This window comes from Acanthopagrus latus, chromosome 11 (genome assembly GCF_904848185.1).
Source record: "Acanthopagrus latus isolate v.2019 chromosome 11, fAcaLat1.1, whole genome shotgun sequence".
NCBI lineage: Eukaryota > Metazoa > Chordata > Actinopteri > Spariformes > Sparidae > Acanthopagrus > Acanthopagrus latus.
The window spans coordinates 12,100,938-12,126,222 of NC_051049.1; the positions used below are offsets into that span (position 1 = coordinate 12,100,938).

A 25,285-nucleotide genomic window follows, 5' to 3' on the forward strand; every position below is an offset into this window, starting at 1 on the left:
TCAGAATGAGTGTTAAAGCTGGCATGGCCACACAGAGTCGAGGTGTTGACAGCTCTGTTATTGAATCAGGAAATTCAAGGAGTGTCTGAAGGCTGCTTGCTGAATTCATTTTATCAGAAAGGTAACAGTCACGTTGCCCTAAACCAGAGTGACAGCAGAGCACAAAACATTATAATCCACTAAATCTATCTTTATCAGACTGCAGTCTCACTCTTCACTCGCTCTCTATTGTTATATTGACCATTGCATGATTCTTCAAATGCTACTGAAAGCGAAACGCGTCTTTGAAAATTGATAAATACATAATACAGCCATAATTTGTGAGACAATCTTATTTTAACCTTCTCAACCCCCCGGCTCATTAAAGTAATGATCTCTGAGTTTAATAATGACAGTGAGGCTGAGGAGCTCATAATCATATGAGTGAGAGCTGAATGATTCACAAAAGACTGCGGCTGAGGCTATTACCTCAGTGCAAATAGTCATCTAGCCATTAGAAAGAGGAACATGCTCAGAGGGTGTACAATGAATCAAATACAGCTCAGTGAATGGTTATTCATGAAGCTTCATCATTTTGATCCGGAGAGAAAAAATGACCACAATATAATTTATCTCCATTGACAGAGATCATCTAAATCTGGACTTATGACTCCACCTAGTGGCGAGAAGAAGGCAGAATGAGACTTCTGATGAGGAAATGTGTTAAAGTAATTAAGGAAACTGATCGAAGCCGTTCTTCTTCAAAAGAATATATATATATATATATATATATATATATATATATATATATATATATATATATATATATATATATATATATATATATATATATATATATTTCAGTAGAATGGAGTGTTGTTATTAGACGACACACCCTGTTGTTTCCTCCCATCACGGCTGTCAATCATGAACTGATCAGAATTTGCAGAATATTTCACCATTACATTTCTCCATATTTTACACTAACAAAAAATACTAACAATAATCAAAAGCTAAATAGATTCTAACCAACCTCAGACAACTGGGAAATCTTCCTGTGTTAATGTCCAGTTTGGAGTTTGGCCACTCGGGGGCAGTATCACCTTTCACATGGTCTTTGGAAGCCAGTTTAAGGCTCGTGTTCAAGTAAGAACATTTTACAGCGCTTGTTGTGATCTAGTCTTCAGGCATTCATGATCTCTTGAATCGTATTTGATTAGTAAAACAAAAAAACTTTTAACTTGCTTTGCAAACGTTCAAAGTTTTATTTTTAGAAAATATTCTCAGTTGTATTTTAGTTAGACCTGGCTAAAACCAATGCCAGGTGTAGCTGCCTTAAATTCTTCCCTCATGAAGGTGACATTGTTCAGTTTTAAGTGAAACAGGTAATTTAGTCTGCCCTCAAGGATTTACAGCAGTGTACGCTGGTGAGTGGCGTCCACCACTTCTTAAAATGTGCACTTTTGTCCCCATCAGCTTTTACACGCATAACTACTTATAATGGTGCTAAAGAAACAGTTTTCATCAAGAGATGTTAACTAACAAATGTCTTAATTAACAATTGTGTAATTGTTTTCCTGCCTCAATTATTTACTTTGACCTCATACAACCCCATCATTACTTTTCCTGAAAATCACAAATACTGAAGACCACTCAAAAAACAGCTAGAAAAATATTAGCCTACATCTTATTTAGAAACAGCTGTCAGTATTATTGCAGGGCTCTTGCTTGTATTTACTCCACATTTGTTTGCAGTTCACTGTTCAGATTAATGCAAAGTCTGACACCGGTTTTCTCCTTCATCTGTGCTCAGCTGCGATCTGATTTGATTTGGTGTGCGAGCACTAAAGGACCCTGCAACATCACCGCTGGTTTGGAAGCCAGTAGTGATTTAATATTCATACGCAAAGTGTGAACTTGAAGCCTCCAGTGTCTATAAAAGGTTTTAATCACTGAAAATGGACTTTTTAGTGAAGTGGTGAACATCCAGCAGTCAAAGAAGTTTTATTTGACTTTTCAATAATGAAGAAGGAGCAGATGTTATTTTAGAATGTTTAGAAATTATTGATTGATCTTTGTTTGTGGAAGACACAAATTATTACTAACACAATTGATGGAATGTAACATTTACTTATAAACTTTACTTGAATACTGATTTCAGAAATGGATCTTCACTTCACTGAGTATTCTCATGATATGCAACTCATACCTCTACTGCTACATCTCAGGGGCAGATATTATACCTTTTACATGACAGCTTTAGGTACTGATTATTACTCTCAGATTATTCATACCCTGTCCAGTGAATACAATGTTTCTCCAAAGATAATTGAGCATTCCTAAATAAAATATTGGAAAAAACAAACAAACAAAAAAAAAACCTCTTGGAGTGTTCAAAAATGCAATGAAAAAACAAGGGCTAATTTTCTGAGCTGTTGACAAGTTGACTTTTTAGAGATAATTTATGGTTCTCACATGACAGCGATGCGACCAACAAATTATGATTTCGTAGAATATGATGCATTTCTGTTGATTGATCCATCCAGCTGTAGTGAAAATGAGCTCCAGCTTAAACACTTTAAAAATACACATTAACCCAACAGTAATGTTAAATCAAATATAACAGTATGACACTTAGAGGGAACATTTTATTGCATGAGTTCTTTTACTTTTGATATTATTCTTTTTGCTGCTAAAAATAACATAACCATTACTTAAATGGAGTGTTATCAGTGTGGTACCACTACTTTTGCTCAAGTAAAATCTGAACAGAAACATCCACACATCCTTTCCACCACTGTTAAAAACTGAGTGTTTTTATGTGTCTTAAAGCATGTCTGAAAAAACATTTTGCACCATAGACTTAAAACCTCATCGGTGCAACAATCTCATACATGTTCACTCAGCTGTTGGTTTGTCAAGATCTTTAATGTTCCTATTGAAATCAAAGTTGTGCTTATTTCCGTATTTTTGTTTGGTTGGACTTTTCTCATTTCTTACTTTCCACCATCCATAGTTTGTGGACCTCGAATGCACCGTGGCTTCTATCTGTGCCTGGCCGTGCTGCACCGTCCTTGGGCCTCCTCGTGCTCGCAGCTCCCAGCGTTTCAGGGGGGGTATGTGGCGAAACCTCCTGCGGCCCTGAACCACAGGCAGGTCGTCTCTGAACCGCTGCCTGGAAAAATGCATTTCCCACAGGTAATACACTACGCTCCCAGATAACCAGAAGATAGAACAATAGCAAGGTTACAGTGTCTTTGACCCCCTCTGTTAGAATAATCATCAGCAGGTGAGTGACCCCCGTGTGTTTCATGCACGCTGAACTTCCCGTACACAGGCCCCGGCGTCTTATACAAGCCATTTGTCTTTCCAGCCCGCCTCGTGAACAGCCGTTTAATATCCCACCTCTTGAAATGAAGTGCCATTAATTTGATTCCTCCATTCAGTTTGCTTCGAAAACAGAAGCCGGCTTGATCTAATTCCTAATGACTGTTGTGAGTGCTGACTCGGCCATTGTAAAACAAATGATATCTCTGTCCTGTTGGAATAATCCTAATCTATTTCAATGGAAGGGGGCCGTATTAAAATGACAAAAGCGGGGAGTTGAGGGGGGGGATATTTCCATCTCGTGATAAATGTGCAAATGTCCACCAAAGCTGAATCAGACACCACATTTTAATGGCCTGATTGCTCGTTCATTTCTCGCCTCATTCTCTAGCAGCCCTGCTCCCTCCTTTTTAATGCGGAGCTGGTCATATTTTGTCCCAGATTAGTATAGACGCCGGCTGACAGTTGCCTCTGCTCAAGGTATTTAGAAGACATAATTCATTCATAGATCTAGAAGTGCTCCCATTTGTCATCCCCATTTTTTATGCTCAGTCTCGCCACAGTCGCTCATTCCTCTGGGTGCTCGCGTGCATGTGTGTGTGTGTGTGTGTCTGTCAAGGGAGATGAGGGCCAGGGCAGTTCTCAGCTGATGTATTAGCTGGCATATGCAAGCAATGAATTATCAAGGAGGAAAAGGAGTCAATTATCCACTCCTAAAGAGGGGCCGGTCCTGTGTGGCCTAGGGGCCCCTTTCCATATTTACAAAATCATTTCACAGAAAGGTTTGCTGGGAGACCTGGGGAGGAGACACACACACACACACATGCACACACACAGTCGTCTCTGGCCCTCTCCGGGGCTCAACCTTGCCCCCGCTCCTCACTTCCCTCCCCGCACATGCTCAGTGCCGCCCGCTCGGCTAACAAGGACAGGCGGTGACGTTTTGGATATGTATGGTAATAATCCATTTTACACACGCCAACTCTTCAAACTGATTTCGGCTGAGCCGGAATAGCCACGCCGTGACCGTCAGCCATTTTGCCGTGTCCCAATTCTCTCCCCTGACTCCCCTCGAATCAAAATGGGGCCCTGATTGACTGTGCCTCTCTGACTAATAGAGTGGATATGGTAAATGAAATACCCAGCACTTTCATTCCAAAGTCTCTTACCCCCTGTGTCCCCAGTCACTTTGCCTTGACATATTTTCAGAGATTGAGGGTTCTATCCTGTTTTTGATGAGGACAGGCGGAGACGAGGTGCACGCGGCGGGGACGGCGGCGACGGTGATGCCTCAGAGCACTCGAGGCCCTCGGACATGGGCAGCCGAGCTGACAGGGCCTCTGGTGACTGACAGGGCTGACACTTAGGGAAATGAGGTCATTAGACAGCATTATGAGTGGGCTGATAGCTCAGTAATGGGTTTTAAGTTTGGAATTTAACACAGAAGCCCACCGGGGATGGGTGTGATGTGCGGGCGGACAGGTGGGCAACTCTCACGGGCACCAGAGAGAACAGGCTTGGAAAAGAGGGGATAAGGAAAAGCAAGAGAGGAGTAGAAAGAGGACGGGAAACGTTCTAAAAATAAAACACAGCCGACAGTGATCCTCTTTAACAAAGAAATCGAGGAGAGGGTCTCAGCAGATGAGCGACTCTTGTTTTTCGGTCCTGCCCTTCGCTTTCAGAAGAGCTTCCTCTCATCTGAACGTCCGCGCAAACCAGAGAGGGGAAAAACGATCTCCTCCGGCCAAACGATTGTTCCACCGAACTGTTTTAATCTGTCACGGCTCAATCGAGGAGATAGGTGCAGAGTCCTAAAAACAATGAACATTTTCGCGTTCCTTTGTTATGTTGCGGAAGGTTTATAATTTTGCACGCTGTATGCACACAGCTTCCGCACAAGCTGCCTGGAGTCTTAAGAAAAGGGCGTCTAAATTTAGCGCCTAACGATAAACTCTTAAGTTATAAGACATAGGCTAATGCGTCAGGGTGTTAAAAACCAGTGGGATAGTTTAGTGGAGATTAAGGGACGTATCAAAGACTTGTGTAAAGCTCCATCAAGAGCCGTGCGGTTGTTTGGTGGGCATCTGCACATGCTTTTTTTTCTTTTTTTTTTTTAAAGAAGGAGCGGCTCATAGAGCTTTGGCAGCCAGCGAGTGACTGATAAAGTCTCAGCATCACTCCCATTACTCCTCTTGGCCGCGCTGTGAAAACGAATGGTCCACTTTACTGCTGGCGAGTTCTGTTCAGGAGGAAGATTTAGAGGGGCGTTATGGCCGTCCGGCGGAGGGCAAGACAACTCACAGGAGAGGATGAAATGGATGAGGTGGTCGAGAATGATGGCGGCAGTTTCACTCACTCCCCTGACTTGGTTTGGAGGGGAGATGAATCACGCTCGGCCTCGGCGAGGGGGAAAAAGAAGGTCAGGTTTCCATGGCAGGATTTTTCAGTAGAGCAGATGAGGCGACTCGGCAATACAAATCAAGTCACGAAGCTTCACAATGTGTTTCGGCTCCGTGTCCTGCAGGCATCTCTTTCACGGCACTCCAGAGAACACACACCTCATCAGAACAGTCCGACTGGTCAAGAAGTGATTTCTGGTTTTATTAGAAGCAGACTTGTTTGTGTGTGTGTGTGTGTGTGTGTGTGTTTGTGTGTGTGTACCCACTTCGGTTTGTCTCTGAAGTGTTAAGTATCTTTTGCAAACCGCTGCTGCTGCTGCTTTTAATCAGCATCTGTCGTGGAATTCATTATGCTCAAGTGAGCATAAAGCTCTTTCTTCAGAGTTGTGAAAAATAGCCGCCCCTTTCACTACCAAAAGGTGTGGATGATCGCTGCAGCGGGCTTAAGTGACAGGTAAATTGCAGGTTAAGTGGAGAACACAGTCTTTTAACAAGAGACTCCAGGCTCCTGCAAATCCTCCTTAGTCTTTAATCTGAATACAAAAGGCAGGGGCGGGGGATTAAATCTGACCCCTCAATGTTCTGTTTGTTCCAGACTCCACTCGAGGGCCTGCTGTAGCCAGCAGAAGAGTCCCAGGTTTACATTTCCTTTTGTGCCGTGTGACGCCATTTAAAAACAACGCCGTCCACAATGCTGCCTCTTTAGTGGCGGGGACAAAGGAAGGCCCAGAGTCACCAGTTTCTCCTGCCGCGTCCACATGTGTCGAAGTTTAGATGCAGTTTGGATTCAAGCAAAAAGCGACTGTTTATTTAATTGTGGATGAAACGCCACGACTCGGCATCATTATCACAGTTCCGCTGGGGAGGAAAAACAAATCGTTCTTTATTTAGCAGCGACGACGGCTAGAAAGAGGAGAAGGGGCCGGGGTGAGGCAGGCTGTTAGGGCTTGCCGAGAGAAAGGCGCTTTGGGTTGTCAACGTTTTAGAGGCTTAGAGTCAAACCTATCCGGGCTCAGGAGAGAGGAGTCTGGGTGTTAGGCAGGCAGAATGACTCCTGATAGAAGGAGTTTGCGGCTCAAGTCGAGAGGAATCGTCTTGGCTCCCGGATGAGGCGAGGACTAATTGATTCTCTGAAGTTTCCTGTCGCAGAGCCCGATTACAGGTATGACCGGATTAAAAAAGGCGAGGGAAAAAAACAAGGGATCTGGAGGAGGGAAATGGTAAAAATCAAAGAGAAAAGAAGATGAGGGCTGCCATAGACGGATCAGCATCGCTTATACGCATTGATGTGCTTGCTTTTGTGTGCGTTTTGTTTGTGTGTGTTTGCGGGCGTGTGTGTGTGTGTGTGTGTGTGTGTGTGCGTGTGCGGTTATGTTCATGCGTACACACACACACCGGTGCAGCTGTGTTTGATCTCTATACTCAGTGGCAATCATCAGGTCACATTGCAAGGCCCCTCTCACCGGCGTGTTGCACAGGAGCACATTGTGTTGTAGCAGCATGCTTCCCCTAATCACTCACTTCTGGTTAACACGTCTCAAAGCCAGAGGCATGTGTCTCGCCTGCCCATAACAGCCTATGACAAGATTGAGTACTGAGGCCTGTGGGAGCCATAGTGAGGCAGGCTCTGAGAGAGAAGCCTCCAGGAGAAGGAGAGTTAGGACGCATATCTAGACCTAAGCTGTCATGCGTGCGGCTGTAATGGCTTGTTTAGTGGCAAAGTCCAATCTAGGGCCCCAGAGAGCCATTATTTCTGGAGTATCGATCGGGCCCTACGGCCACCACAGCTCGGGCCCCTGTCCCTGATCCTGTTCAGTAATAAGCGTACTCATGTCAAGGTGGTAATTATCATTGATCTGTAGCCGCTGTGACAGGGCAGCGGCCCCTTGCCGTGATTCATACCCGGCGTGGGGCTACTGGACTTGAGGCACCAAATCACCAATCTCATGCAGCTTCTGGTGGCACTGCCATGCCCGGTCCTGGAAACAAAGGAGTTAGGAGATGGATTTCAGTTTAATTAGCAGCAGGAGAGTTCTGCTCGGCATACTGTGCCGGAGCACTAAAGTCTCTGGAGCAACTCGGCTTGTTTCGTAGGTAAAACAATGAAGCAGCCTGAAAAAGTTACATAAACTTAACTTTCCTCCTAAAGGTGCTCTCTGCTGATAATGTTTCCCCGCCTCTACTTGTCCTTGCCGAGCGTCGGCCAGGATGTCCTCACCTCTCCTGGGTTATTAGCAGGGAAATCTATCACTGCTGATCTACCTGTGTGTGGTAACCTACAGTGCAGGGAGATGAACAAAGCAAAGTATGTAGGCACACAGTGTTATTGTGCATGCATTGTCTGGCAAAGTCCATGTCAGTATACTCTAATATATGTGGCTTTGTCTTGACTTTTTTAAACTTCCAGAGTAAGAGTCATTTCTTTGTCATGATAGTGATAATTTCATAATTTTCTTATTTGTTTCTAAGTTAGTCTAAATTTATCGGTTCTGTGATTCTAGGAATAGATGTATTTGCCCCAGACTTAAATATCAGAATTTGTTAATTACATTTGTGTACAGACATTGATGATCTTCAGAGGATGAACTCTGGTGACTTTGGTGGTCCAGTTTGTGTACCTCACGCTCCACCATGAGGTCTACGTTTTTGGTTTTTCGTATAATGTATCGACAACTTTCAGATGGAGTCATGAAAACTGGTGCAGATATTCACGGTCCCCAGAGGACTGATGCTAATGGCTTTGGTAATCTCCTGATTCAAAAGTACCACCCGCTGGTCTGATTGCTTATCTATTCCATGAAATGCTTCAACACTTACTAGATGCCCAGGTACAAAACTTGGCACAGATGTTTTTTCGCTCCTTGATGACTTTGTTGATCCCCAGACTCTTCCTCTAGCGCCACGTGAGGTTTTGATGGCGATTTCTCCTCAACATTTGGATGGTTTGCCATCACATTTAGTGCACACATTCACATGCCCCTCATGATAGTGATTACCAGTGATGAATTTATCATGTAAGTACATTTACTCAAGTACTGTACTTTAGTACAATTCTGAGGTAATTTACCTGAGTATTTCCATTTTCTACTTTTTATACATCCACTCCACAGCATTTTGGACTCAGATGTTGTACTTTTTACTCCGCCACATGTATTTAACAACTTCATTTACTAGTCATTCTGTAGATCACCTGCTGCATCAGAGCCAGTGCAATGCATTTATAGAATGTATTTTATTGGCAATCAGATTTACAAAGAAATACTGATCGTCAAAAAAATGTAATTGGCCAGGTTGGTAATAGCTCAACCCACAGTATATAGTGAATATATACATGCACATACAGTACATGTATGTATAAGTTATTCGTACTTTTGGTACTTTCATTCATTGCAAAAAACCCCAAAAACTTTTGTTAATTAAATACATTTTATATCAGATAATTTAAGATTTTTAGTCAACCGCCATTCATACCAGTGACTTTCTGTAAGCTCTTAACATGATATCTTTACTTTTACTCAAGTTTGACTTCTGGGTACTTTGTACAACACTGGTGACTTACACTCTCACGCTGTCATCATGTCAAAATGTCCAGTATTTGGTTTATAAACACATACCTGCAAAGCTAATGACATTCCCATCAGCCTCAGCTGTATTTTGTGCTATGTGAGTGTTTTGTGCAAATGTTGTATTGCTGACAGTATTGGTACTGTCATTGGGAGCATAATGACATTACCATTTTGAAAGCACTACACAGCTGCTTGCCTTAAAGAGACTCTTTTTTTCCGTAGTGTTGACATATATGTAGCCACTCATGGAGTCTCCATTACGAATTTTACAGACCCATAGTTCTGCTGAACCACACAAACCTATGCGTATGCCTATGTCTACTCTATATTGTACTTCTGCATTGGCTATCTCTGATTGAATCTAATTGTACTTCATGCTCGTGGTGAACCCTCGACTCGTACTGTGGTGACAGAGGCGTGTGAGGACAGGGAAACAGTGAGAGTCAGAGAAACAGACAGACACGCAGAGAAAGAGAGAGATGGTGGGGGTTTCAAGGCAGGCAATCAGTTTTCTTTTTGCGAGCGCTGGAGCGGGACTCGTGTCACCTGCAGACCAAACCCCATTTCCTCTGATTAAGTCCTTTGAAATATTCCATTTGTCAGTGTCACGGCCCCGGCGTGTTGCCGCGGCGAGCAGCCAGCCGTGTCTGTTGACTGTGTCATTCTCCAATTTACATCAGACACTGACAACATCATCATGTCCCTAATGTCCCCTTGGCTTGCTCTTGCTCAACCCTTTGCTCACGCTCTTTATTTCTCTGTTGTTTTGGGGTTTTTTTTTCCTCTCTCTGATGCACCATTGGCTGATCTGCGTCCTCTGTACCGCAGCCATACAAGCCCCATCAGTTGTCTGGATCCACCTGTGAATTCCTGTGCAGAGTGAGGCCCAAACTGTCTGGGGTCTGGGGACTATCACTCTATGTCCAAACCTTGGGGGAGTTTTTCGTCTTTAAAGTGTTTCTTCTTTCGGTCCGTGTCTGGAGTATCAACAGCTAACATCGCTCAGGCCTCAAACTCTCATGCGTGTGATCTAACCCCATTAGCAGCCAATGTCTTTTCAGGAGCAGAGCCGGCATGGTTCAGAAAGGATGGAAATTTCAATCTCCCCTCTATCATTTTCCCTATCATTACTCCATTCACAGCCTTTTCTCTCCATCCTGGAGTCCCGAGAGGGAGCGGAGCGGCTGAAAAGGAGGGCATCGTGCACTCTGTGCCCAACTTTAATATGAGTGGAGCAAAAAAGGAGAGAGGGGGTGTTTATACATTATTAGGGGGTCTATTATAAAGCTGCTATCACATTCTCCCTCTTCTCTGCCTCTTCCTTTCATTCCCGCACTCTCCTGACAGGTAGCGGGCGGGCTGCCTTGATGACTAGACTCAATCACCTGTGACAGTTTTGATTTGATGTCACTCTCTGGGTCGCTCTATTTGTTTGAGCAGTTAAGAGGTAATTGTGTGACATTGGCGGTGGAAGACGTGCTTTGGCGGCGCACCCGTTGAACCGAGGGGACGAGACGAGGGAGTGTGGCAATAATAAATGAGGGCTATTTTCCCCAGCATTCCCAGACTGTGTGTACGCGTGTGTCAGTGTGTGTGTGGCAGGTGGTGTGTGTGTGTGTGTGTGTGTGTGTGTATATAGCTGATGGGGGGAACAAGAAGGGGTGATGAGCCCCTCTACCCTGGGGGAATTCAACTGTGAGATGCACATTGAGGTCGCCTGCACCCACTCTTATCATCACTTCCTCCGATCTGAGCAGAATTGTTTCTGTGCGTGTTTGCTTTTTTCGTTCTGTCAAAGATGAGTTCAGGTGTTGCTCAGAGGAACTTCTGAGCCCTCGAAACGTTGACAGGTGATGTGATATCTTTCATGCCGCTTTTGATAGCTGTCCAACTGATTTCCACAGCGTGTTGAGTCCTGAAGATGACTGTACACTTATGACAGTGTTAAATATTTCCCAGGAAGTTACTGTTTCTACACGAGAGCTCACGCTGTACATCTTTTGGGTATTTGTTTGTTTTATTTGTGTGTGTTTTTGTGAATGGTTGTTGTTCTAATTCATTTTTCATGCATTAATTGTTAATATCTTTGATATCAAACAACTACAGTTACTTATGAAAATCCATCTCCATGACTCAGGAAGAAAAACAAGGTTTAATTCACGTTATATTCAGTTCCTTCCTCGCTCTCTGACGCTCTCAGAACTTACAGTGACAGGCAACAAAATGAAACAAACCGTTACCTGGAATAAAATTAAAGAATGTTCTGGGTTTGAATAATGCTGGAAACAGGTTGAAATTAACACAAAGCTCCTGAAACAATGTCTCAAATGGCTGTAGAACTGAAAGCTCACAGCCAACATCTATCAAATCAGTGTTTTTGTATTAACAACAGTGATTAACGATCAAAAGGATCAAATTCTGTCATAGCTCTGTCTGCACGGACTTGGCTTGGGGACAGGATGGTGGACTGCTCAAGACTTGCATAAACCAGTCTATATAGAGGGATGACCGGTAGCTAGAGGAAAAGCTCAGGTGGACACAAAACCAGGTCTAAAAAGTAGAGAGAAGACTGGTTTCTGGCTTGATTTGTAGATTTTGGTGTCATGGATTTGAGGTGAGCACTGATTTGAAATATTTTTTCTTTGGGTCAGAAACATTTTTTTTTTCGTTTTATTCAGATTTCTGACAGTTCTGGCACATCCACTCTAGAACTGCAGTGGTTGGTTGACTAGTCAATTAGTCAATTGAGAGAAAATTATTTGACGACTATTTTGATGATCGCCCAATTGTTTCAGTCATTTTCAACGCAAAAAATGTCAAATATTTGCTGGTTCCAGCTTCTTAAATGTGATGATTTGCCGTTTTTTCTGTCATTTTTGACAGTAAATGAGGAGTGTTTGGGTTTTGCGAGGCACTTTGAGCTCTGGGAAATTGTGATGAACATTTTCTCACAACTGTTTGACATCTTACAGACTAAACAATTAGTCGTTAAATAATCAACATTGATTTATTTATTGTTAATTAATAAGTTCTGGTGCTAATCCACTTATTGATTTGTTCAAGGTGCAAATGCAAAATGTAAGGGAATATAGTCACATGCTGACAATGTTATGTGGAGTTAAGTGTCAATGTCAGTGACGATGATGACTGATGGAAATATGACGGCACAGAAGCTGAACACACACATCTCACCTCAAAACTATTTCACCTCACAGCCAAACATATTTTACCAAAACATGAACTGCAAATATAAAGATTCAAACAAAGACAACTAACTAAATAAGACGCACAGTAACACAATAAGTCACTTCAGATTGACGGATAGAATTTGCGCTCAATTTATCTATTTTCGCTTTAACTCGTTACAAACCTGCTGATTTCCTCCTTAATAAGTTTACTGTCTCCTTCCTATGTGCAAACCTGCAGTACATTGCCAAACAGGCATGAACCATATTTTCACCCAAAAAGTAAATCTGATACCGATTGTGGCTTTTGTACAACCACACTGGCTGTGAAGTCCTTTCTGTATTCAGTGAGGCTCCAACTCTCCCCTGGCTTTGAGTGCCAGAGATAATCTAGAATCCTCCTTTTCTTATGTAGAAGAAGCAGAGAGAAATCGTGCCTGAAGATTGCAAATCTGTGAGCTCCAGCTTTACTCCCCCTTCCTCTCTCTCTCTCTCTCTCTCTCTTCCTTGCAGCAGGGAGGAGGGAAATGGGAGGTCACTTTAAGGGAGAACTGGAGGTCGACCTGGTCCAGAAAAATCTGAGAATCTGACCCAGTTGTGTTTTGGGCTCGGACCGCTGTGCAGCCTCACCGGCCAGGATGGTCTCCGGCATTCAAGGTGCCAGCAAAAAGGCTTTCTTCCTCTGCACGTTGAGCTCATCCATTTGTTTGTTATCTCAATCCAGGATTTGGAGAGATACAAAGCTGATTAAACCACAAAAGCATATGGGGAGATAAAGAACACTTAGGTAATGGGTTTAGCCTGCCTGTTTAGCACGCCAAATTCATCCCCCTTTCTCTCGGCTCAAAATGCATTTGTTATTCTTCCCTCAGTCTTGATCCAGATGGAAGAAAAGGAACAAGAGAGGGAGGAAGAACAACAAAAAAAGAGAGTGACGAGGAGAAAAAAAAAAGGAGAAGAAGAGGCTTTGGTGACAATCCTGTGAGGGAGCCTGGGAAACCAGCAGTATGTGCAGCAGGAAGCAGTGACGGTGTCGCTGCTGCCACTGGCCTGCTGCCCGTCAGGAGTTTCCGAGTTGTGGCTTTAACTCTGCTGCCTAAACAATGTGGAACAAGTCAGTGTTTGTGTTATTATAAGAATGAAAGTATCATGTCGAGAAGAATTCGGGCTCCTTTTCAAACACTAACTTGTTTGTCCATAAAGCACATGGACAGGTGTATATACAGTTGGTGGACAAAATAATAGGAACACACAACGGTCCGTCAAATATTGGCTGCAATGAATACGATTTGCATGAGGTTGATGAGTGCGGGGAAGATGTTGATTGAGCATTCTGATCATTTTTTCAGCTGATTTGATAGCATAGTATTATCTGGTGCTCCTGTTATATTGTATATGCGTAACTTTCCCTTGGCAATTTCACCAGACTCAGTTGGATTTCTAAGAAATCACCGGAGATGATTTCGACAAAAAAGATGAGAAATATATGCAAAATGCTGAAGTGGATGTTAGATATATGATACGCAACTTTTCTTCAAGTTGACGACTTTGCTAACACAGCCAAACATCAACACAAGGTGCACAACTGAACAAGCCGGCTAATTTTTCAGAGTCGTCCAACAGCAACAAGTCCAGCACGGCGGCTGTCGTTGGTGTCTGCAGTCTGAGATGACTCTTGTCCGACCTCCTGGTCGGTCACTGTCCCTTCTTCTCTTCTTCACTTCCACGATCAACATCCTCTTCAGTCTATTCATCTCTTTCATGACAGCTATAAAAGTTGGGGTGAACTAAACATTAATACAAATTTAAAACATCGCCTCCTCTGTTGTTGGTTTATGATGAAGACTCCCAGGATCCCGTGCTGCTTTCATCCTTTTCTCTGTTTTGATTGAGAGACATCTCAACTGCTTTGGTGCCCGCAGAACTTTCATACTGTAAGTTTAACTGTCAGGACCTCTGAGTTAAACATAAATAATTAATGACAATTCAAATTCCTTTCTCTTCTGTTCAGAAACTTCATTTTGCACTTACTTGTTTATATTATCTTGTTGATGGTTGAAATATTTGCCTAATACAATAAGAAGCCATCCTTCATGTGTTCATTGGGTGGCATGTAAACCAATACAGAGCCATTAAAGCCAGCCTTACTCTCCCCTGGTGAACCTGGCTAAAAGCAATCTCAGGGCTTAGCAGTCACTCCGATAATAACACCTCACAGAGGTCAGTGAGCAATGAGGAGGGCTTGGGGAAAACATATTTACGCTCCTCCTGCTGCTTCCCCCTCATGGAAAGAAGCCATGAGAAAGGTGCTTACTTAGACGAGATAAAGAGCAAGATGAGAGGCAGCGGACTTGGATTAGGGAAGGGAGACGATCACGGCCAGAAAAGGCAGGGAAAAGAGGGGGGTGGCGGAGGACAGCGAGGCCGGGAGACGGTGTCTGGGCTGGTTGGATATGGGGGGAATATTAATCTGGGTTTAGTGTGAGCAGGACCCCACAAACGGCTCAAGCAAACAGAGCTTAGACGAGGCCAAGCCTCGGAGAAAGTCCTAAATCTTCACATTAGCTCCCCGCGTTTCTTCTGCTGAACCCGTAAGCTCTTTTTCTAAAGGACAGCACAAACAAACCACAACCCCCCAATAGTACCTCTTGCCAGTCCTACACTTCCTCCCTCACAAGCAGACACACACACACACTCTCAAAATCAAGACAGCTTTGAGAGTCGAGATTGCAGGAAATTTATAAATCCAGGGCCTGAGTGGATAGGGAGAGATTAGATGGGTCCCCCTCTTAAAGCGACAGGATGCCTCCCAATTGTGTTGCTCATTCTCCGGTGTGCCCTACTTCTGTGTCAGCGAAGAAAGAGAGAGCAAGGAGAAACACTTTCAGGGTTGGAAGAGCTAGTGTCACGATAACCTCAGCAATCCCCGGAGAAACCATAACTAAATGCGGAGGCGTTCAGAGAAAGATTTCTATTGGTTAGATTTCCAGTACTCGACCTGATCATAGGTCACGTTTTCTGCTTTGTTGGACGTGATTAAATTGCAATGAATTAGATTTATTCCCTGTTTTGTTTTGTTTTTTTAAAACATCACATAAACTTTACACTGATACTTTTTAAATTGTAAACAATTTATTATGATTATCTCATTAGAAGAGTAAAATCAGGAGGGTGTGACAGAGAAGGAGGGATGTGGAGGCTGAAGAGTAACACATCTCAACTGCTTCGGTGCCTAAAGAGGGTATCAGACTGTCCCGTCGGCGGAGAGGGGAGGGGGGGGCGCCCTGGGAGAGAGGCAGCGAATTGCTGAACCTCATCCCATCACCCGCAGCTTCCTGGCAGGGAGGGAACCAGGAAAAAGTGCCTTCTCACTGAGTTTCATTAACCTGACCACATGTGCCAAAAGCCCCGGTATTAGAGTTAATCAAACTGACACTGACACACTTGCTGCAGTCTTCTGGGTCACCTGGGAAGCTCATCCAGAGGCCTGCTGCTTCTAATGTTGAGGGTGCACACATGAAGTATGCATATGTTTGCCCATGTGCAATCACACACACACACACACACACACACACACACACACACACACACACACATGCTCAGCAGCTGACACAGTCACTGCGACGCTCCTCTGCAACCATAACTACATGAAATATTATTTCTTGCAGTTCCAATTAACTGTGGAGGATGGTTTGATGTGGAGGAAGTGTGTCCAGCGCTGTAAGCCTCATGGCTAAATGTAACGACTGCATGAATGTGATTTAAACATCAAATGGAACCTTGAAGGGGCCTTATATATTATGGGCCTTATTTAGAGTCACACTTTAAATCATTAGAGTTAAGTGAAAATTTGAATCTCCCACACATTCGGTAAATAAAATAAATATATTAATTATGTAAAATGTCGTTTGCGTCCTGGAATCACCAAAGTGTGGCGAATTGTGTCCATTTGTACGCAAGTGCCTCCAAAAAAAATATGTTTTGATGATTTCATTTGTACAGGCCAAGTTTGATTTGGCCAACCCTTTGAAGGAGAAAAAAACTTTAAAACAGTTTAATACAATATACTTTACTAAGCAATATAACTTAAAGTTACCCTGTGGAGGTTTTGACCACCAGGAACCCAGTAAGTCATGTTTTGGTCTTGTTGTGCACTTTGATGGGTACAAGAGTGTCTCTTAAAAACTCGATGACCGTCTCAGCCTGATCTCTGACTCCAAGTTTTTAAATAATTTGTGTATTTGATCTCATGTCTATGTGCATAGAAAGTGATTCTCTGCCGTTTGGATAGATGAGAGGTATTCTTTCGAGTAACCTTTTGGAAAAGTTGGCCTCTAGGTGATACTCAATTACTGCTCTGATATTATATAGAGTTTTTTTTAATGGCCTTTTACTAAGTGAATAATGTTTTTATTCCTGAATATTTTCAGTTTTCAGTCGCAGTTTGGTTTGGTTTAGGAGAAGATCAGGGTTTCGATTAAAATGTCAAGTCAGAATGATCACAAGAAATAAAAGAATCATCTCTGATTGAAGCTAACAGTGAAGAAACCCCCAATAGAGAGAAAGTGAATGGGGCACATCACAACTCGGAAACACTCGGATGAAATACCACATTTTTACCGTGTTGTGGGTGCGAGGCTCAAACATTCACACTGATCAATATGAACATTTGGTTGGTGGAAGAATGAAAGCTCACAAGCGAACATGGACACACACAAAAACAATTTAGAATATCAAAAATTAAAAAAAAAGCAAACCTCATCTTCTTTCACTCAACAATCAATACAAAGTATGTTAAAAATGAATATTCCAAATTGTGGTGCTGTCCAAATGTCAAAATCTGCATATTAGTTTGAAACACGCCTCTATTATTTGACCTGATCTGGTCCTCCAATGTAAAGATGAAGAACACTGAGTAACAAACAGGAAAAAAAAAAAAGATATCTTGTCAAAAGTGGCTGCCCAACTATATATATATTTTTGACAAGCATACAGAAACCAGAATTACTGCATGATTAGGCTAATACTCTGCATACAGGGAAGGCGGCAGTTTAAACTTGACAGTGAGTAAAAATCCATTTCTGTGGACAAGAATTACTAATGGAAAGGAGTAAAATGGGGTTTTAGAAATGTACAGTAGGAGGACTGGTTGTGTTTAAGCTCCCCGCAAAGTCTCCCACTGGCAGCATTATCCGGCCTATGCACCTGTCAGACAACAGAACATGACGAGAAATGTTCCCTCATCAAAAGGAGCCTGGCAAATATTAGACGATCTTCAAAACATTAGCGCTCCATCCCTCCACCTGCGAGCATTTATTCACACGAATCAGACAACATTACGCTCTCGTTTTGACTCAGTTACAGTTTTTTTTCTTTTTCTAAAATACGTTTAAGACGTTTTGAATGCAAAGTCTGACAGGTTGCTCTCCGCAGGCTTCGGATGAGGCCCCCGGGGGCGCTGCAGAGGGTAACCAGGTGTCCACTGAAGCGCCCACTCACTAGAACAACCTCCATCAAGGCAACGCCCTCAACAGATCAATCTTCCTGTGACACTTCATTTAGACTGCATTAATATGGAATTAGGGCCCATTACGGCTATTGGCAGGACCTGACAGTCCCTCAGCACACAGTGATCCTCGTTTCCCAGGAGAGACCGCTGCTGAATAGAGCAGATAAGGCTTTTTCAGCCCCGATACAAAGCTGCAGAAGTCATTAGATTTTTTTCCCCCCCCTCTTATTCAACCCTCGTCATCAGTATTGCTAATCAAATAAAGGAATGTGTCGGGGTTTTTTTTTCGCTCTCTGCTTCTGTGTCCTTTTTGGTTCAAAGGAGTGAATGAAAGCCTTTTGAAAGGTAGATTTAAACCCCATTCACTTCACTATTCATGGGTCCAAATTTGAAATACATATAACTCTGCCTTTTGAATGACCACTTAATGATATAATACCAGGAGTCCCGTAGATGCCTGTGTGCTTCTGACCCGATCTAAACTACTCACTGACACTATTCACACCTTTTTTCTTTCAGAGGTCAAGTCCAAGACAAAGTCTCTTTACAATAAGCTTGTTGTGTGTTTGTCTGCTGATACTCGTTTTGTGTCTGACAGCACTTCTTTCTGCCTGCACGTGTGAAAAACAGCCATCCATTGCATTTGCAGCCCAAATTTAAGCCCTGAGAATGAGACTTTTTCCTTGCATACAGACACAGGATATCTCGCTCGCACACTCAAAAGCACATATGCATGGTCATGCTCGCAAAACCCATGAGACATACTCTCAAATTACATTATATGATAGTATAATACAGACAAACAAGGGCAAAATCCTCTAAGGTGACACCATCTGTTTCCATCATTTGTTGGAGGATTCTGTCTGCTGCCACCCCAAGCGGTGAATCTGATTTGATACTTGAGCAGGTAACCAGGGTCAGGGTGGAGGCAGTCACGGGGTAGGAGTCAGGTCAGCCTCCCTGTGTCCCCCCCGCACCCACCCTCCACTGTCTCAGCAGAGTTCATGGCGAGGCCCCCCTCACGCATCCCTCACTGACCAGGCGGCTGAGAGGCACACAGATACCCCCTTAAGGAGCTTTGCTCTCTGGAGGAAACTTAATCTCCTTTTTTAACGCCATCCCAAGGCTCCTCGCAGGCCCTGAATAGAGCGGGGGAGGAGCCGGCTGCAGAGTATCTCCGAGCCCACATGGCAGCCCAGCCCAAATCTGAATATCTGAGCCACGGCGGAGCTGAGGAGCTCCAACGCCAGCACAGGAATTAGCCCTCCGACAGGCCACGCTAAATCCCACCGCCTCCTCCCCTCCGCCCCACTTGCTCCTACCTCTTGTACTCCTCCTGCAGCGACTCCCCCGATTCACCCACCGTCGCATGTGTTTGACGGGCTGTGACAGACAGATGCTGAAAGACAGCAACTGATAGAATGGAATTTTATGCTCATCTGTACGAAAAAGATGCAAAAGAATCATGCTGCCAGTTCATTGGTTTGAGCCTTGGAAGAAGTAGTTTGACATTTACCGAAATGTGCTTTAGATTCTCTCTTGCAGATAGTTTGATGTGAAAAAGTGATACCACTCTGTTAAATATGGTGATAGAGCAAGGACGGTTAGTTTAGCTTAGTGTAAATGCTGAAGGCAGAAGGATACAACAAGTCAGGGTCAGTCAGTCACAGCTCACAGTCAAGAAATCAGTCGACAATATGTCTTTTTTCACCTTGGATGTTGTACAGATTAAACAAACTTGATATAACGTGATCATAAGGATGTTTTCAAGCTATTATGTTACCTTTGGACAAAGACAGGCTCCACATTTAGCCCTGCTTTCAGTCTCTATGCATACTTAAGCAAACAATACTTGGCATATGATAGGACAAGCCATGTGTCTATCATGGGCTGAATTCTACCATTCAACCATCTGCTCCAAGGGAGCCCATTGGTAAATTAAATTCTTACTGAAGGCCAGTCGAGAAGAAAAAGTTCTTTTCCATTGAGCATCAACATTGGGTGCCACTCTTAGTTCTTTCAATTATAAACATATAATCTCTAGTTCTGTAGATCTTACGAAGTGGTCATAATTGTCTGTCAGCATGTTTTTCACCTTGTCAGGCTGACCGTGGAGACACACAGATGACTCCCTGCTTCAAAACCCGAACTATCCCACTTTCCCTCTCCCGATGTCTGCTTCTCTCCCCCCTCTTGACCAAAGGGCAGGGGTAAATATTAACCCTGACAGACTTGTGTGAAAATCTCTGAGCCATTTTATTTGGAAGGAGGTGTGACAGATTACCGAAGAAGGGCGGATTCCTCAGTGGCAAGAGGTAGCGGCTCTCTTTACCCAAACACTTTGGGACCCGTGCTCTGACATGCTCCTTTAGCACCCTGTCAGGAGACTATTCCCAAAGCAAACACAGCCAAGGCTTTCTCTCCACGAGGCGGGCCCTCATAAACTCCCTGAAAAGGACTTAGAGTGCTGAGGAGCCACAAGAAAACAAGATGTGGGGAAACCAAACAGACCTTACAAAGCCCTGGACATGGTGTCTTTAGTTAACTTAACAGGAGTATGGTGTTCACTTGAGGGAGTAAAAGGAAAGGCGAATTTCAGCTCCATTTTATCTCAGCAGGTCCAAACACAGACCGGTGCTGTATTTCATGCTGAAAAGTGTCCAAGTGATACCAAGAAAATCTGAAGAGAACAGCCTGTTAAACCAGTTTTCTGTCTGATCTACAATATTCATTTAAAATGTGTTTATTCGCTTCAATTCTGTAGTGGAAAAAGCCTGTACCATGCAATACTTTAGTCTACACTTTTAATAACAAGAACATATTTTAACAATGTATTAAGACTGAACAGATTTGAAGTAGATCATGGAAATGATCTTTGAGTTAAAGCTTTAATTTTTAACACAAAGATAAAGTTAATCAAACAATATAATGCTGAAAGCTATCACTTAAGCTCATGGGTGATGAGATGGGAATGCCTATCCTGGCTAAGCGTGGACTTGTGAACAGCAATGTGATTCACACTTGGACCCAGCAGAGTCATTTGTGGTCCTGGTGTGAGATTCTGTCATAGCCATGATAATACAGTCCACACACTGGCTTAAGAGAGACAGGAAGTATATGAGGAATTTAAAATAGGGTCAGCTGTTGGATACAGAGTGACTCTTAAATCATTTTAAATGAAGTGCTTCTATCGTGGAGCAGTTTGTAAGATATGGGCAGAATCATATTTTTCAACATTCAAAAAATTCACTAATATTATCAACAGAGTGAGAAGAAACAACAGTGTTGACGTCATGTCAAGGATGTCTACTGATGTCTATGCGTTTTTTTCACTCTCTGCTGATGTCCGACTCTCTCCCGTCCCCATCTGCCGTGTCTTGTCATCTCTGAATTCACACTTTTGGTCAGAGCTGCTGTAAATCACCTCTGTACTGTATCCCCTGTTATCAAACTGACCTCTGCTGCTCTTAGAGGATGTGTTTAGTCCCATGTTGATATCCAACCGTGTTCAATCTCATGTCAGGCGGCCAAATCCACTTGAGCTGGGCCCTGTTGCCCGTTGTGATACCCCCTATGAGCCGAGGTTCCAGACCAGACAACCTCTAGGACCACTGGCTCCACAGCTAACTGACCCATGAGCAAATTAGCTAATGGTAGCTAGCTTATACAGACATAAAGATATCGAGAGCAGTAGTAGTCTTTTACTTTGGTGATATGCTGCCCTCTGTGTTTCTGAAGCTGCAGGTGGAAGTCTGGCATTAATTAATTAATTTTGAAGCCTTAACATGAACTTCAAAAGACAGTTGGTGGTTCAGTGAGACCACAGAGGCTGAAAACTTCTGACACAGCCGGTTTGTGTGAACTTTTTAGAGCTGTGAGAGTAAATCAGAAAACCAAAACAGTCGCCTGAGAGAGAATAAACTGCTCCATTCAACTGAGGGGAACTTCAGAGTCCTGACATTGGATAACAATGTTAGCCATTATTTTGTATAAATGTATTGATTGGAGGTGCTTTAAATGCACAACATGTTACCTCTGCTCTTAGGGGTCTCTCAGTCAAAACAATTAAAACAACTAGAAGAAAACTGTGCAATGATGTCATAGAGTAGAGTGGCATCATGGGAGTTGTTGTTCTTATTCTTAAATCTAAATCTATCTGATGTGACTTAGGCAGAAATGTTGACAGGTGAGGTAATGTTTTAAGTTTTATTCATGTTATATTTTGCCGACTTCCTTCTACACTCACTCACGCAAGGGAAAATTGTTGGACACTTTGGGGATAATGTATATACAACTCAACAAATTTGGAACAAAAGTATACTATTTTTTACACATTTTGATGTAAAAATGTCACATATTATACCTTCAGTATCCTGGACTATCTTTTAATCTGGATAAATGAAATGCTTGAGTGGCAACATGAATTGATGCTGGGAACATCTGGAGGAATAGCTGGCTTTGCTTCACTGTTTGACCGAAGATGATACCATTCTTAGACAGATATTCCTTTAAGCGGGACTAATGCAATGAAAGAGGTCCTGCAGCCATGGTCGGTCTGAAACATACCTCTTTCAAACTTGTTTACCACTTGACCAGAGTCCTGACAGGGCATGTGTGTGTGTTTCTGTGTGTAACCAAGTCATTTTCCCTCTGTTAGTCCTCAGTGAGTCTCGGTCTGTGAATGCACAGGGGGACGAACCTCTATTACCTCTGGAGCAAAAAAAAAAAAAAAAAAACTGGGTCAAATGGTTGAACCGAGAATTAATTTACAGGTGGTGGTATCGAGCATTACAAACGCTCACCAGGTTGTACAGGCAGGGTGCCGATGAAGGCCGTGAGGGGGAATGTGGCTAAATGGAAACTGGATTCTTAAAAAAAAATGGAGTCTAATGAGTGGATTCCTTTGGGGGGGGTAAGAGGGGATCACAGTTTCCTCAATTGAAAAAGTGAGCCAAATGGATCATCCATTTATTCATCATCTGTGCAATCGTCTTAATTGGAATTCAATTTAGCCTTGTGTGTGTGTGTATGTGTGTGTGTGTGTGTGTGTGTGTGCTACTGTGACAGTGTGTACGTGCGTGTACCATCACAGGGCACGTTGGACCCCCTTTTAAATTTGCTGTGCCTGATGGGCTCTGAAATACATTTCTCTTGAGCCCCGCGCGGACTTAGATACACTTGTCACATAATCAAATGTGAAATACAAAGTACTGTATGGTGAAAGGGCCAGGACTTTATTCCAGGGGAAATAATTTACTTTTTTTCCCCTCATCTCTCTCCAGCTGGGTGCTTTCATGTCATTTAGATGAGTGGTTAATAAGGCAGAGCGTTAAGAGGATTATGATCTGGTTGGGCCATGGTGGTGGTGGCGGCGGCGGCAGTGGTGGTGGCTGGAGGGGGAGGGGGAGCATCTAAGACAGCGAGATGTTGGGGGGGCACGTAGTCGACTGGTACAATACTGGGCAGGAGGAGAGCATCCTCCTCACTGTCAAGATTCATTTAGTCAGAACTAAGCACTCCAAAAGGCCTGAGCTCTCCAGTAGGCCATATCTTCTTCCTGTTCTTTCGGGCTGGGGGGGGGGATTTTCTTTAAAGACTCTCTATCTTTCTCTCTGTGTTAATGAAGACCCTCGAAGTGGCCTGATGGGAGGAGTTGCAGGTATTGTTAAACCAATGAGGAGGTGAGAGTCCTGAATGTGGTGTGGGGTTCAGTTTGGAAAGATGGGGAATGAGGGAGCTTCATATTTTAGTCCTGGCCTGTGAAGATTTTAGGGTCCCGTGTGCTGGGAATCCAAAGATAGAGCTTAGGAAAAAAGGCTTTTGAAAAACGTACACTTTTTTGTCAGTGCAGAGTGGTCTCACTTGAGTGGAGAGGAAGATATTTGGGTAAAGTCTCTTACAGGTAGAGCAGACTTCACCTGGGAATCATCCTCTTGATGTGTTCTTAGAGGAACTCTGAGGATGGACAGGACTTGATGCGGTATCTCTGAGGAAGTGACGAGCGCCACCTCTTTGCTGAAGAGCCTTAGACACAGATTCCCACCACTGCTGGCCCACAGCCATTCGCTAGTGTCCTCCGATCCCTTCTCCGAGCGAGGCACTTGGCGAGAGCCCATTTTAAAGCAATCTCCATGGATCAGCCCCGCTCTCTCCACCGAGAAGACACAAGCCCCCCCCTCCCAAACCCACCGCCCTCCTCCATCCTCCCCCTCAACGCAACCTCCCAACCCCACCCCGCGACTCACAGCGCCCGGCACCAGGCTTCTTAAATGCATCTTTAATTCAGCAACTTTGAAGTGGCACTCCGGCAAATGCACTCAATCAATTATAAATGAAATAATCTCCTTATAATATTAGAGATTTTTAAAGTCTAAGAAATACTGGGAGATTAGGGAGCCCAAATCAGTTTTAGCGGTATCTAAAGTGACAGCAGGAGAATCATTGGAAGGAGCGGGTAGAAACTTAAAATGATTATGTAGATCTGTGTCACTGCCGAATGTTTCTGCAAATCCCTGCTGGATCTACCGCAACGGAGGAAACAGATTATTCCTGGCCTTATTTAAAGGGTTGGAGTTCTTAAGTGGCTTTTTAAAAGGAAACATTTATATATATTTACACATATATTTACAGCTACTCTCTCTCCCTCTCCACAGCCACTCGTGAAGCTCCTCACCACCATCGTTTACCCTCCGGGTCAGCCTCTGTGCTGTCACATATGCATGAGCTCCTCTATTGTACAAGTGAAAAATCTCTTGTTAAGTTTTAGCTTATAGCAGCACTCATAACTAATTGATCAAAGCTAAGGATGAGTGTAAATACACAGGCAATATGTATATATTTTGCCGGTTACACAAAAACACGAGTATTTACTGAGGAACAAGTAAGGCATGAATCAGGAACGACTTGATAGTTGATGAAATCCTTAATGAGTAATTCCTGAATAACTGTAATTTCAGGACTATATATTAGAGAGTGGCGAGTACCTGGATTACATCAATGAATGATTAGATCCTGATTGATAATAACCTCCTGACTTTCAAGTACACAAAAGAGTAACTAATGATTAAGTACTTAGTATTTGATGAGTTTATTGGCATTTTTGCATTCAGGTGGTTATTATTATTATTATTATTACTATTATTATTATTATTATTACCATTATTATTGATTATTTTATCATTCACCATTCATATTCTCATTGTGACCCTTTTGCACAAATCCAATAATAAAGTTTATACTCGGTTCACGCTGGTGCCACACGCTCTGCTGGGTTGTCCGAACCTCGTGTTTACTTCTACCTATTCTCTGCAGCGGCTGTTG

General features: G+C 43.2%; 1 protein-coding gene across 1 annotated transcript in view; it reads left to right on the forward strand.

The window, feature by feature from the left end:
- Nucleotides 1–1,291: 1,291 nt before the first annotated feature.
- The window catches only part of LOC119029286 (diencephalon/mesencephalon homeobox protein 1-B-like), a 43,216-nt gene continuing 19,222 nt past the window's right edge, over nt 1,292–25,285 (forward strand). Inside the window, exons 1-2 of the mRNA XM_037116014.1 lie at nt 1,292–1,406; nt 2,996–3,177. The gene's annotated coding sequence lies outside the window, so the exon portion shown is untranslated. The remainder of the gene's footprint in view (nt 1,407–2,995; nt 3,178–25,285) is intronic.